General features: G+C 39.8%; 1 pseudogene; it reads right to left on the bottom strand.

Moving 5' to 3' along the window:
* The window catches only part of LOC132152274 (immunoglobulin-like and fibronectin type III domain-containing protein 1), a 28,921-nt pseudogene extending 13,205 nt beyond the window's left edge, over nt 1-15,716 (bottom strand).
* Between the last annotated feature and the right edge of the window lie 501 nt (nt 15,717-16,217).

Genomic DNA, 16,217 nt, shown 5'->3' with positions numbered 1-16,217 from the left:
CATTATTTATTCACAATTCAAGGACTGATGAAATGCATAACTCTTTGAATTTCTATTAGGATTGGTGAATTATTCCTGATGGTTTCCTGTGCTGCATGTCAAAGAAAATGAAAACTTACCTTTAAAATCTTGCAGCTCCTTCAGCTTCTGCATCAATGCTGCTTGTTCAGAACATTGGTGGACCGAATGAAAACCTTCCATGCAGTCGAATCAATCAGCTGTCACATTAAAGCTTTTATTTGAGATGCTGGGGTTGGGTGGATGTCCAGCCCATGAAACAGATATTCATACTCAAATATCATTTTCTGATCCTGCCAGAATGTGAACCTAACTTTTATTGATTTGTGTGATGTAAGACATTGCAAAAAGGCTGCTTATCATCATATTTTGATGTTTATCTTTTAAATTGAAGCTGATCTCAAAGTCTGGCTGCAGAAAGTGTCTACCAACAAGACATTGTTTATTACTCTCATTGTTTGTCTAAACTGATTATGAACTCCTTCCTGGTACAGTAGTTCACTTTTTTTTGCAGAAATGTTATGATTACAATCGAAAAACAGAGTGAGTTTAGCATTAAAGTCATTCATGTGTAGACACCCTATAGATGCCTCGCCATTTAAAGTATAGGATTATGATTTCTTGTAACATGACCGAACATATTGCATGTTTATTGGACAATTAAAGTCTATATTAAATGGCTCTTTAATTTGAAGCATTAGTTGCTGGTAAGTGTTATTTGACTGAAAATATTACAGGTGATTTTTTGACCGTTGCATTTCGGTTGTCAAAATATACAATTTTTTCTATATCCAGGGTCTCATATTGATATGAACGTGGGCCTTGTAAAAAATATATATATATTCATGTGGCAGCATATTTCCCTCACAGCCCTGAGGGAAGGTTTCATTTTACATTGACAGGGGTTTACCAAGCTTGACGTGCCCAGACAGCTTTTCTCAAAGTTTGGGGCCAGGCAAATTGCAAGGACCTGTGCTTGAGATAGCCTTGAGACATGTATGGACTTCAGGAAATTGAGTAAACACAAATGTCACTCTAAGACATGAAACCACCTGATGCCTTACGGTAAGCAGCAAAATGAATGTGTTTATACTTTAGCAAAGTTGTTCCATAACTTAACATCAGTTTTTTTTTTACAAAATCAGTTTTGTATTTTGCCTATGGACAGCTAATCTTTGCATTGGTAAAGTAATGTATACTTGAACATTTTATTTTATCCAAAATGGCTTGTGTTTCTTATCTAAAATCTTTTGTAGAATAAATGAAAAATTTTGTGTGATAACCTGTGCCAAGATTATCTTACTTTGATGTGTTTTTTTGTTATTAAGAGAAGTTATCAGAAAACTATATTTGTGTTTCCATGGATACAGTTCACATTCAAGTCTTATAGGCATATGCAATTAATCAACGTGATCTCATGAGAATACGTGTGTATTTTTACGTTAAATGTGGTTCTACCACACGTACATTTACTTATGTTTTCATGCACATAAAAACGTACATCTTTGACGTATTTATAGCAGTAAAACGTACAAATACTTACGTGTTAGCAGCTAAAAATATGTAAATAATCGAACGTAAAGTGTGAATGTATATGAATTCCCATGTATTACTATTAAAATCGTGGCTTTAATGATTTAAATCTGTTGTATTTAATGGTCATATCAATACATGTTTTTATTGAAAGCAGTTTACTCATCTACTTAATAGGAAATAACATTTCTGTGCATGCTGCTACACTTTCAAACCTACACGATTTTATCCTGTCCAATGACTGACAATACAACCATAGATATACAAAAGCACAGCATAAAATTACAAATCACATCCATTTTATTTGTTGCTGTACTCCATATCTATAGAATCCAGATGTTTGCAAGGAACATATCCAAATTGAGCCCTTTATCAATAGATCTTCATCTTCATTCTCAGCAACAGCGACCGTCACAGTCAAAGCCCGCGCTCGTTATGATTCGAATTTGAAAATTACGCCAGTGCGTCACCCTCGAGAAACGTTACGAGATGGTTTACAGCACTGCTATTGAACGCTCATTGGTTCTCACCTAATTTGTCTCAGATTGCGACATGCCATGTTTCAGTTGATAGACATTTGAAATCATCAGGGGGGCAGGGTTTCATATTTTTTTGAAGCACCCATGGGCGCCGCCATTGGCTAGCGGACCCCCACCTACTTTTAGCATTCCATTGACTCCCATTCATTTTGGTGTCACTTTGACAGCGAATAACTTTACATCTGAGGCGTTTAAAGACTCCATTTGTCCATTAATTATTTCTAAAGAAACATGAAAATGTATAAAAGGCTCCATTACCTTGTATCTTACGTTATGGTCCCGTAGAAGCAGTTTTCATAAAAAATAGGCTAATGATTGCGTCATAACCAGCGACTCTCTGTCGCACAGTAGAGAAATTACCGTATGGACAGGAGGAGAAGCACGCAGGCAATCTTTTACTGTCTATGAGGCAATCGTGGGAACGTGGAGGCATAAAGTCAAGAGAGATAATTAATCAGAATACTTACCAAAATTTGCTCCTGTTCACACTCGCCTTCTCTGCAAGATTCGGTGGCTGATTCAGATATCTCTTGACACAACGATTAGACGATTTACAGGTTGCTCACGTGACATCTACGTCATCAAGCTCAGTTTGAGTCTGCGCCGTACACTCGACCCCCAGGAAGTGCGTGCTTTTAATTGACTTCATTTTTCTCCGTTGAATCCAAAAGGGTCGCTGTGACCATTTCTTTTACTGTCTATGGAAATCATTCAGTACTGCGCCAGTGCGCCTTCACGGAGAGAAGACAGATACTTAATTTCACAGATTAATAAATTAAATTCTGCTCTGTACCCTATAAAAACTATTACCTCCAGAGAGGACTGCGACTGGAACTCATCATTTGAACTACTTTTGGTACCACTTTTGATATTTTCGCAAAAAATAAATGATTAACGTTACGTTTGTTTGTTTGTTATATGTTTATTTATAACAGTAAGGTTATGTAGTTTTAAGAAATGGTTATGGGTAGGTTTAGGGGTAGGTGTAGGATTAAAGTTAGTGGCTCAAAATAACGTTTTAATGTTATATATGTTATATATGTTATATAACATTCTGTATAAAATGGGTAGGTTTAGGTTCGGTTGGGGTTTAGGGATCTTACATTTATCAAAAAAAAATTATAAAAAGGGAAAATATACATAAATATTAAAAAAAGTAATCAGATACGCATTGAAAAGCAGCTTCATGAGCAAATTTGTATGGAAAACTGACTGGTCAGAGAACACGTTCTATCTGTACGTATTTGAGGTTGTTTTTACGTAATTTAGATACATATCGAACCTTTGATTACGTCATAACTGCATCAGAATAAACAACCATTACAAATCTTGCAAATTTCTACTTTGTGTTCCATGGAAGAAAAAATCTTTCAGGTTGGGAATTACACAAGAGTGAATAAATGGTAATATTCGTTTTATGGATAAACTGTTCCTGTCATGCAACAAATTAAGTCATACTGTAATAATAAGGAATTGAGTAATATGACATTTGAATGCAACCTATCTCTCAGCTCATTAACATCCCATGGTGGTGATTCAGAGGGATCAAAAAACCCATATAATTTTTTGCTTAGACTGATGTGGTATTCACAACAGGGGTGGACAGAGGTAGAGAAAGTGTTGCAAAACAAACAGTCAGCTATTGTGCACAAGATTCATGTGTTGGAAACACGTTCTGCCACCATGTAGTGCAGTTGATCATCCTTCCCCTGGTCTGTGGAGATGGAGCCTATGTGATAATGATTTTACCATAAACAAGCTGTTCTAGCACCACCGGGCCTGGAGGCTTTGGTTCATCCATAGCCAGAAGAAAAATAAAGGAAGCTTTGCAGCTGTAGGGGTTGGCATGTGTGGGAATGAAAATAATAAATTGGCAAATTAAGGATTCAATGAAAACCGTGTACCCCAAAGAATCTTGTAGCCATTAGTGGTACATATTGGGCACATATTTTATTTAGCCATTTAAACAGCCTTAAAAAAATTAGACTAACTAAAAATATTTGGTTACATATGAATTTACAGGGGCACTGAAAGTTGCTTGTTGACACAAGGGCACTGCCCCTTCTTAGAGCTGCTCCTGCATGCAGCAAGGTCTAATTATTAGTGTGATAAACTGGACCGTGCAGTCACATTCACAGTGGTGATGCACTTTGGTCTGCTTTTTGCTCTCTGCATAATTTATAAAAGCCACTTCAGGCAAGGTTTTAAAAATGGGGATTGCACATACAGTATAAGGATGTTGTAATGGCATTGTTGTAAATGCTGTAAGTGATCCCCTTACTTTAAATTGCTTATTTATATTAGGGTTGAGGCTACATAAGAGCCGGGGTGGCACCAGGTTCACCTAATCAAATGAGATAATACATTAACATAAACTGCTTGTTAACTCAATGGGAAATACACGAGTTGCCAATCTGAGCTATCAGTCCAATCCAAGTACTCTCCCACTGTAAATGGTGTATTTACATAAATATTTGTAACCATATTTAAAGAGATAGTTCACCCAAAAATGAAAATTTGATGTTTATCTGCTTACCCCCAGGTCATCATAGATGTAGGTGACTTTGTTTCTTCACTAGAACACAAACTGAGATTTTTAGCTTAAACCGTCTGTCAGTCTTATAATGTAAGTGGATGGGAATCACAGCTAAAACATACAATACCCCCCCCCCCCCAAAAAAAAACATACACAAATAATACCAAATTAAACCATGCAGCTCGTGAGGATACGTTGATGTGCTTAAACTCTGTGTCAGGCCTCATTCCCAAATGAACATGTCTAACATCAATATGAACACGTACATTGGCCCCAATTAGACATGTGCCGGTACTCGGTAATGCAATATATCACAGTAATGAAATATGCACGGTATTGTTATCGTGGGCACTTCTAAATACCGTGAATAATTATACATTACAAATTATTCCGAATTTGGGATGCATTTTAGGCATACTTTTCCCATCAACTGGTCAAAATGCACAACACTGCTGTATGTTGCTTGAAAGAAGTGTTTTAGCTCTGATGTAAACAAGCACACACGAGAAGCACATGGGGGAACACGTGAGAGACGCGCTGAATGAAAGCACATTCACTCTCTGACAGCAGATGGCGCTAAATTTCAGAAAATGCAGCTGTTACCCTGGAAACCCCATAAATAAAGCAGATGTGCTACTTTCTAAAATGTATTTAAATAGATTCAAATAGCCATTCAGATTTGTGTATTTTGTTCCTCATTGCTCATTGTGAAGGTTATTGCATTAACTAAGGTTAACTAATGAGGTCTTATTGTTAAGTGATACCGTTTGGTCTTTATAGTTCTTTTGCTCTTTAATCTGTGTAAAACATTTAACTTTATATGTTTTTCTGTATTGCTTTATTGTATTTAAATATTCAGTTATTTTTGTTATAAGAAAAAAGTTATTAAACCTGTTATACTGTATTATGGCCATATACCGTGATAAAAGCATTAGCAATTAATCACAACGTAAAAATTTGATACCGGCATATCCCTAACCCCAATGTAAAGTAATAGTAATTTCTTAGTAAGTGCTCACAATTTCTGTTGCATTTAGTCATGCTACCACATAATTTAACAGCATATAAAACTCTTTGCAATGTCAAACTTCATTCCAGTTCACATACAAATAATATCAATTAATATTTTAAACCATTTTAGCTAGTTTTACTGAATGTTACAGAATGTTACAGGACATTCTAAAAATCTTCTCTAATACACTACACAACTTTGAAAATCTGAACAGATTTTAAAACACTAGGCATCATACATTTGTCAACTATGTAAATAGTTACAGAGAGAGAAAAAAAAAACTGGCCATCATATATTAAACGATTTAGCATCACACATTTACCAGACCTTAGAGTCATTCAAACACAAACTCACTCTGGAATGTGCCTTTTTGCTGGGTGGCGCATGACAAATTAAAACATTGTGTTCTAAAATCGGCAAAAAATGTAACATGTTTGATATCCTCTGACTGGATGCAATCAAAGTCTGAAGCCAACAAAAACTGCTGTCTGTGGTCACTGCTGTGACATTTTCTATGAAATCTTTCAATTCAAATCAACTTCAAAACTTGCTCTGTTTTTCAGCAACTAGCATTGACTTAAAATTCAAAATGTAAAATCTTGAGCCTTGAGCCTTGAGCAGGGGTGTCTGTGCCTATTTCACATTGACTAGAGGGAACGATAATACTTAATGTAACTTAATGTAATAATAAGAAAAAAAATGTCTGTTATGGAGGATTCATAATCTCAGATAGCTTACTGCAGCCACTGTTTTCAGCGAATGTGAAGATAAATTGTATAATTACAGTTTTAATGGCGGATTTCATGTCAACAGTTAACCTTGTACAAAATAATGATGACAAGATGCAGCTTGATGTGCTTAAGTGTTTCGGCTAGACAGTGCTGAAACACTGTTACAAAATACTGCATATTAATGAACCAGAAGAATATGTAAAGCTTTGGAGTATTCCAACCTCAATGGTCTGAACACACAGTTTTTGTGAAGTAAAAGTTTTCCCACATCTTGGAAACATCTAAATGAACTAGTTTTATTTAAGTAATAAATATTGTTTTATACATTTAGATTTAATACATTACATAATCAGCCTGACCACATTAGATTTCACCAGTGGACAACTACACAGTTTGACTTTTTACAGCGTAGATGTACATTTTTTTCAAATGCTACAGTAACTAAGTGAATATCAAAGACTTTATAGTCAGAAGTAATAGCCTATGTTATGGTCATGCATGAAAGTTTAGAACCTCTTTTTTGAAGGGGCATTTACTTCTTCTAACTACACTTATAGTAATGAATAATCTTTTATCTGAATTAGAGATAATTTAATCATAAAACTATTGTTTCCTAATTACATAGATTAAAGGTACTGAAAAATCATTTACATTTACATTGGACCTTGCATCTGTCTTCAAATGAATGTCGTCTCTCTGGGATTCAAACCCTGTAATTTTTGTTTAATTGTAACTTAAAAATACACAGTAATTATAATCAAGGTTTTCCAGTTCACTTGCTATACATTCATCTGGTTTATTAGCTGGAAGGTCCATGACATCAATGCCACTTAATGTCCACTCTTGATTTTTACTTTATCAACTACATAGAGCAGAATGATAGGGTTTTGGAAGTGGCAGGTAGCTTGTTAAAACATATAACTCTTGTCTAACAGTAGTTGAACCAGAAACCCTTTGGTTTTGAAAGTCCTCAGAAATTGGAAAAAACAAAACCTTGACTCACTGGAAAATTTTGCCTGATGTAACAGTTCAGCAAATTTATATGTGGAAAAAAAGTGAAATGTCTAGTGAGTGGGGCTAAAAGTGCATTTAATTTTGTCTTAAATGAATGAACATAAATCTTACAAAAAATACACTATGGTAAAGGTGTTTTGAGATCATAATATACTATAGTGTAAGGAACCGTAATTTAAAATCTTCCCCTGTGTGATCCTCCATGTGAAAAGCAATGTAAGCTGCTTATTTAATCTGGAAATAGCAGTGCATCTCCATCTCTGGTGGAGTCCATGTTAACTTACAGTTTTTGAATGCAACCACCTTAGGAGGGGTGGGTTGACCAGGATGAATTGTAACATGGGTAGTTTTGATCTCTTAAGAAGTTTTAAAATGTTTTCCAGTCAAAGCATTTAGTTAAGTTTTTATTTATTTATGTATACTTTGTTCATTAATGATAAGAACTGCAGTCTCTCACAAAGAGTTCCAGCCATGATGCCTTCCGCTCCAGAGGATCACTGATGCTCTCAGAGTTCTCAGCATAGATTCTGTATATGTATTTCTTGCCATGGGACATGTTTCTGTCCCAGAAGGACAGGTGGTTGGCTGAACTATCCCACACCTTCTTCCACATACTCTGCCCTACCTGCTGAAGCTCGACTAAGTAGTAGGTCAATTCAGAGCCACCGATATCACTTGGTGGATTCCATTTTAGTTCAGTGACAGAAGATGAGCTGTCAATCACTACTACTGGGCCTTGTGGTGGACCTGGTTTGTCTGCAGGGGTACATTAAGTTGTTTGAAATACTTAATGTGCCATTTTAATGTTAATGTATGGGTCTGTATGTAAAAGGCAGAAGGTTTATAAATATTCATTTCAGAATGCATTCAATATAATACCGACCACAATACGTTTTGAGAAGGCCTCTGCAGCACCAAAAGTGTTTTTAACCTGGATCTTAATTTCCCCAGAGTCAGATTGCAGACAGTCTTTTATCTGAAAACAGCTTTGGTTTGCTTCCTTTACTACTTTTATGCTGCCACCATCAAAAAGCTCAGTGCCAACCTTAAACCAGATGATCTGTGTCAGGTCTTGAAGTAATAATGCCATCTTATAGGAAGCAGTCTGGCAAACTTTAACTACCACATTTTTGGAGAACTTGTGTAGGTCATCGGGGTCAAATTTAGGAAAGATCTGTAATATTGAAAGATGTTTTCATCACTGATTCAAAATTAAGAATTACTCATACTGTAGGTTTAACAAACGCATATGTAAACCGTATCGTAAAATGAAAAAGAAACTGTTGTCACTGTGTCAGTCTCGCATTCAATCACTTTAGCTCGCATCTTTGCTGCTTTGTATTGCTAACTTTTGTGTACCTCCATCTTTGGATATGCTTGCTTTTTTTTATTAGAAGACAACTAGCAAAAGGGATAGATGCAATACAAAGAGCGATTACAAAATACTTTTTAAAGAAATAAATAATCAATAGAGTGTACAGTATCATTAATTCACCTTCTTCCTATCCTTATTTGCTAGCGCTCAAGTTACCAGCAAGGTCTGCTGATTCTATACCCATAATATGCAGATAAATGTTGATGTATAATATAATTACTGATATAATAGTAGTAGTAGTAATAATAATAATAATAATAATAATAATAATAATAATGTATTATTATTATCATTAAAGGGTTAGTTCCCTGAAAAATTATGTCATTAATGACTCACCCTCATGTCGTTCCAAACCTGTAAGACCTCCGTTCATCTTCAGAACACAGTTTAAGATATTTTAGATTTAGTCTGAGAGCTTTCTGTCCCTCCGGTTCGCGAACAAAACAATCGATGTAACCGGATCTTCTTGAACCTGTTCACCAAATCGTACTGAATCGTTAGAAACGGTTCGCGTCTTCAATAAGCATTAATCCACAAATGACTTAAGCTGTTAACTTTTTTAATGTGGCTGACACTCCCTCTGAGTTAAAACAAACCAATATCCCGGAGTAATTCATTTACTCAAACAAGTACACTGACTGAACTGCTGTGAAGAGAGAACTGAAGATGAACACCGAGCCGAGACAGATAACGAACGAAATTGAAATTCAAATGATATATAAAAAATACTGAAATAATAAAATATGTAAAATACTGAATAATGAAAAATAGACAAATTTCCAAGTTTCAAAAGTTTGCTAGTTAATCAGAGTTACCAAATGGAAATGTATTAATAGAGTTGGATAAATCAATTATATTTGAGTTATAAATCACTTGCCTAAATTACATCCCTTCACCAGTAAGGACCATTAATCTTGCCAACTGTTCCCCTCAGTCTGGTCATGTTGTCACGGCTTACGCTGCTGGAAGGAACACGAAGCTGAGGGATAAACGAAACAAGGATTTATTAACTCAAACATAGGCATGGTAAGTAGCAAAATAACAGGTGGCAAGAGGCAAGTGGCAAGTAACAGGTGACAAGTGGACAAGTAGACAAGTTGACATTTAGACGAGTAGACCCGACAAAACAGAACTGAAAGGACAAGGCTTAAGTAGAAGGGATAATTGGGGAAACACAGGTGGATGGCATGACTAAATTAACAGGGACATGGAACACATGGGGAAATGAAGAGACACACCTGGAAACTAATCAAACCAGACACGGAAGACAGAAACTGGGTCACAGGGGCAAAAACACACAAAATGAGTCCAGGTGTGTGACAGTACTCCCCCCTCCCGGTAGGTGCGTCCTCGCACCGTAGAAACAACAAAGGGAGGCCAGCAGACAGGGACCACAGAGGAAGGAGCCAGGGAGGAGATGACGGAGGGAGGAGATGACGGAGGGAGGAGCCAGGGAGGAAACAGGAAGGATCTGAAGCAGGAGGTACCCAGCAGGACCCAGGCCACAGCCATAACGGCCCAAGGTGGGGCCGACGGAGGAAGGAGCCATGGAGGAGGAATGGTCACCGACTCCAGGGACTCGACCCACGCCAATGGAGCAAGTGGAGGAGGAGCCCGAGGTGGAGATGGAGAGCCGAAGAGCCAGGGTGACGGGGAGGAGCCGGAGGTCCTAGGCGGAACTGATGGCTCTGGTGACTGATGCGGCGATGTGGATCCGGAAGGCCGCAGTGAGGCCAGAGTGACCGAGGACTGAGGTGTAGCCGAGGGGATGAAGGAGCCTGACGGAGCCGGAGGGACGGAGGGATGAGGCGAAGCCGGAGGAGTGGAGTCCCGAGACATAGGATGGACGACGCCAGACCAAGGCAGAGCCGGAGGGACGAGGGAGCCAGGCAGAGCCTGCGGACTGCCGGGCCACGGCGGAGAGGAAGGAGCTAGGAGCCATGGTGGAGCCGACGGGTCAACGGGCCGAGGCGGAGTCCAGGCCTCAGAGGCTGGAGGCGGAGGTGAGGGAGACGCCGACCAAGGCGTCGCTGGAGGATGGCGGTCCCGCTGAGCTCGCACCACAATGATGGTAGGCTGAGGGCGAGCAGAGGGGCTGCCAGACGACAGCGGAGGAGGAGGAGGCAGGAGTGGGTGGGAGGGTGGGAATTTTGGAGGAGCAGGCATTGGAGTAAGCTCTGGGGCTGGAGCCCTTCCTGGGCTTAACGGAGGATCAGGAGCCCGTCCTGGGCTTAACGGAGGATCAGGAGCCCTTCCTGGGCTTAACGGAGGATCAGGAGCCCGTCCTGGGCTTAACGGGGGTTCAGGAGCCCGTCCTGGGCTTAACGGGGGTTCAGGAGCCCGTCCTGGGCTTAACGGGGGTTCAGGAGCCCGTCCTCGGCTTAACGGGGGATCAGGAGCCCGTCCTGGGCTTAAAGGAGGATCAGGAGCCCGTCCTGGGCTTAACGGAAGATCAGGAGCCCTTCCTGGGCTTAACGGGGATCAGGAGCCCGTCCTGGGCTTAACGGGGGATCAGGAGCCCGTCCTGGGCTTACAGGAGGATCAGGAGCCCGTCCTGGGCTTAACGGAAGATCAGGAGCCCGTCCTGGGCTTAACGGGGGATCAGGAGCCCGTCCTGGGCTTAACGGGGGTTCAGGAGCCCGTCCTGGGCTTAACGGGGGTTCAGGAGCCCGTCCTGGGCTTAACGGGGGTTCAGGAGCCCGTCCTCGGCTTAACGGGGGATCAGGAGCCCGTCCTGGGCTTAAAGGAGGATCAGGAGCCCGTCCTGGGCTTAACGGAAGATCAGGAGCCCTTCCTGGGCTTAACGGGGATCAGGAGCCCGTCCTGGGCTTAACGGGGGATCAGGAGCCCGTCCTGGGCTTACAGGAGGATCAGGAGCCCGTCCTGGGCTTAACGGAAGATCAGGAGCCCGTCCTGGGCTTAACGGGGGATCAGGAGCCCGTCCTGGGCTTAACGGGGGATCAGGAGCCCGTCCTGGGCTTAACGGGGGATCAGGAGCCCGTCCTGGGCTTACAGGAGGATCAGGAGCCCGTCCTGGGCTTAACGGAAGATCAGGAGCCCGTCCTGGGCTTAACGGGGGAATCAGGAGCCCGTCCTGGGCTTAACGGGGAATCAGGAGCCCGTCCTGGGCTTAACGGGGAATCAGGAGCCCGTCCTGGGCTTAAAGGAGGATCAGGAGCCCATCCTGGGCTTACAGGAGGATCAGGAGCCCGTCCTGGGCTTAACGGGAGATCAGGAGCCCTTCCTGGGCTTAACAGAGGATCTGGCATAGGTGCATTGGAAACCCCCTCATTTTGACCCATTTGGCGCTCCACATTATGCTCCCTCGTGGTGGGCAGTGTCGCCGGCTCTCGCACCTGGTCTGACGGGTTGCTCTCTGGCTCTCCGTCATCGGTGGGCTCGGGCTTATGCCTCGTACCGTGGGGAGATTGCAGGCTGGGCTCTGGGTCCAGAGTGGACCTGGCGAGATCCTCCATTGGGCCGACCGTGAGAGGTGACCCATTTCTCACCAGATTCCACTCTATGAAGGCGGCGAAATCCTCCCGAGGACCATCTTCGGGTGACAACGCTCTGCACCTGGAGTTCAGGCTGGCGTGATAAAAGGTGCAGAGCGCGTGGTCCGGGTAGCTGGTGGCATTAGCTATCCAGAGAAACCGTCTGGTATGGTCCTCGAGAGACAGTCCCTCCTGCTCCAGCAGGAGGAGGAGGTATTCGGGGCGATAGAGGGGATCCATGACACACTACGGAAAGAAAAAGACAGTGAAAAAACGGAAAAAAACGGAGGGAAAACACGCAGTTTATAACTTTTTAGGTCGGGTCTTCTGTCACGGCTTACGCTGCTGGAAGGAACACGAAGCCGAGGGATAAACGAAAAAAGGATTTATTAACTCAAACATAGGCATGGTAAGTAGCAAAATAACAGGTGGCAAGAGGCAAGTGGCAAGTAACAGGTGACAAGTGGACAAGTTGACATTTAGACGAGTAGACCCGGCAAAACAGAACTGAAAGGACAAGGCTTAAGTAGAATGGATAATTGGGGAAACACAGGTGGATGGCATGACTAAATTAACAGGGACATGGAACACATGGGGAAATGAAGAGACACACCTGGAAACTAATCAAACCAGACACGGAAGACAGAAACTGGGTCACAGGGGCAAAAACACACAAAATGAGTCCAGGTGTGTGACACATGTACTGTGTCATTCATACAGTGCCACGTCGTGGCTAAACGTGAATATGGCACTGAAATAATGTCAGCGCTACACTTAATCACATTAATTGAAGTCAATGTACTAATGAGAAAATAAAAGGCTTTTTATATTATATTATATTATATATTATATTATATTTTTATTATAATCTGTTATTAATTCTCATGTAGTGTTAGCACACCATCAAATTGTAAACCGTTGAGTCTCCAGACAACAGGCCTTCATCTGAACCTGTAGCCGCACCTCAACGGTTTGACACCTGGAAATCCCAACAGTCATAATAAAATGATCAATGTCATTTGTATGCAAATACAATATAAAATTTGGGCATTCACCTCGATATTACTTCTGGCTTTGGACTTTTATGTCAGACTTGAAAATGTATGAATGTCATTTCATTATTAGAAATATCAATGCAACTTTGGTGTCTTTTGTATTTAATGTACTTGTGTGGTTCCCCTACCTTACCCTGTGTCTTTTCCTCTAGTGTTTGTTACACTTCTCATCAGCCCAGTGTCTCCAGAGCCATCTCTCCTGACCTTTTTCTCTGCTCTAGAGCTATATCCAGGACAAGATGCAAAACCACCGCTGTCCATCGCACCTGCTGCCTCTTGCTCAGCACTGGCTGTTTTGACAGCCCCAATTCTCTTATCTCTTTTCTTCTGTAGTTTGACCTGTTGTAATGCGGCGATCTTAAATTAATAGTAGTTATTAAGATTGATGTGATTTGGAACTGGTAAAAACGTGCTTAGAAAAAAAAATATGATGAGAATATCAATGTGCCTAATTATTATGTATATTGAATACATGTTTTGTTTATTTTAATTAAATAAGATAGCTGATAGATCTCCCCAACCCACTTGATTTTAGGTAAGGGTTTAGAGAGGACACACTCAAAAATGGCATCCTCCATCTCCATGGCTATCACAACCTTTAACTTGATTAGAAAGTACACCACTGGAACTACAAGAAAGTGCTAATGGTTACTTAAAGTTATAAGTTAATTATGCTTCATCATAAACAGTGTAAGATTGGCTTTAATTTACTCTTAAATTCAGTGGAGAGCACAATGACTTCTTCTACAACTAACTGGTGAAGGTCTCAAATTGAAGGTTGATTCTGTTTGTGTTTCATTTCCATATAAGATCTCAAGAATATGGAATCATCTCACCATCTTGATGGAGAAACAAAAAGCTCACAGACCAAAAGAACAGCATTGCGTGCACTGAAACCTGAGCTCGGTTGTGTCAGTTTACCTTGTACAGTAGATGAAAATTCTGCTGCTGGCATCTAGAAGGTTAAGATCAAGTTCAAAAGAAGCAGATCCATCAAGATTCATATCTGTGTGTTTTGGGTTGAAAATGCTCTTGACGGACTGTGAGTGAAAATATGATTATAATATAATTTCACATAGAAAATCTATCTAAAAAACTAATTATTGTAACTCTGCTTGCTCTTCTTCTCTATTTCTCATTCAGTTTCTTCAGCATCCAGCGGAAGTCAGTCATATTCTGCACAGATGTGCTCATAATCTTTCTTATCGCCACTCAGCAAAATCTCCCAGAACTTTGGGTCAGTTTCTTCATCTTTCCTTGCTTTGGTTTTAGGACAAACCTTACTGTAGGGTTGAGAGGTAATTCACAGTTGATTAAAGGAAAAGTATGACTATAGGATATGGGATATATTCTGGGAAACGGTTGAGAAGCATATCATACTTTTTTAAACCTAATATCTTATTTAAATTTTTTATGTTCTTTTTTTTTTTACAACTGAATGTTATTGAAGCTTTGGGGGACAACGTCTCCCCAAAACAGTTAATATCTTAGTATAAAAACAAAGATGCTGTATTTTTAATGCATTAGTAACAGAGATTGCTAAAGTAACTTTGTCTATATTTACAGCTTAAGATTTGCAACACCTTTTCCTTTTCAGGACAGCCTTGAGCTCATTTGGATATATAAATGAATGAAATCATTGAAGTTTTACCTTGCCCTGTTGGTTTCTTCCACATTTACTGGGATCGGCACAGAAAAATATAAATGATAAAAAGGTTTTTTTGTTTTGTTTTTTTTACAGAAAGAATGGCAAAATATTAGACATTTACAATAAATCTAGGTGGTTACATCATTTAAAATGTAGTGGATGAGGGTAACTTAATAAATCGGTGGGAATAAATGATGGAAAAAATCGGTTGGTGTTTTTATTATCTTTCATGTTCCTTTCTGTCATGATTGTAAATATTGTACATTAATAACCTGTAAGGGTAATCACCAGGGCTGGTAGTGCTAAAGTTAGGGTCATTTATCAAACTCATGCAGTGAGAGATTTGTACTTTTGTTTATATACCAAGCAAAGTAAAACATTTCTGTTGACAGATGATAAATTGTTTGTAAATTTGCATTTCCGAATAACCGCCATGCTCTTACTGACCACTAATAGATAGGGATCCGCCAGGTGACAAGAAAAGAAATTGGTCTCTACACTGAAACTATTGCCTGTAATTTTTGAAACAATGCCACTGTCATACCAGAAATTTTGTTGTGGAATAATAGCGAGGCTTCGCTCAAGAAATCATTGAGGCGGAAGGTTGATAGAATGTTGTTTTTATTTATTTATTTATTTAGTTTATTTTTCCGGAAACCATTCCGAAACCATCAGTCCACAAAGTAAGACAAAGTAAGACAAAGTAAGACAATTTGTGGTCACAGTGAATATTATTCTATAACTTGACATACTCCACTCATGCTTCAAGAAGATGCATGTTTTTTTTATCATTTCTGAAACTGATTAATTTAATAAACTTTAATTAATTTTACCTACAATAAAGTGTTTATACATATTTAATTATATATATTTATCTATAAATGTTGAGAAGTTGCAGGCCTTGATGCTTCAGTCCACAACTGCTTGTGAAATCTTTTAAAATATATGCAAAGTGCCCTCTGCAAGATTTCTAAGTGATTGTAAATTTGGGGTAATCAAACATGTCCATATTCATCAAACAGGTAAGTAAGGTGCTAATCTTAATATCATGACCTCAAAACATGCCCACTGCCCTCCGTGACTTCACTAATCAAATGTTCTCAGTCTGTAAATCATTCATCTTGCATTTCTAGAGTCTCCTAAGATCACTTGATCACTGGTTCCCATCAACACTTACAAGTATTACAGCTGATGACAATGTTTTCCTGGCACCTTCAATGTAGTTAAAACCCCTGCTGTGCAGATGATTCATTGAAATATCA

This window comes from Carassius carassius, chromosome 10 (assembly GCF_963082965.1).
Source record: "Carassius carassius chromosome 10, fCarCar2.1, whole genome shotgun sequence".
NCBI classification, from domain to species: domain Eukaryota; kingdom Metazoa; phylum Chordata; class Actinopteri; order Cypriniformes; family Cyprinidae; genus Carassius; species Carassius carassius.
This window is presented reverse-complemented; position numbering and strand designations above follow the sequence as displayed.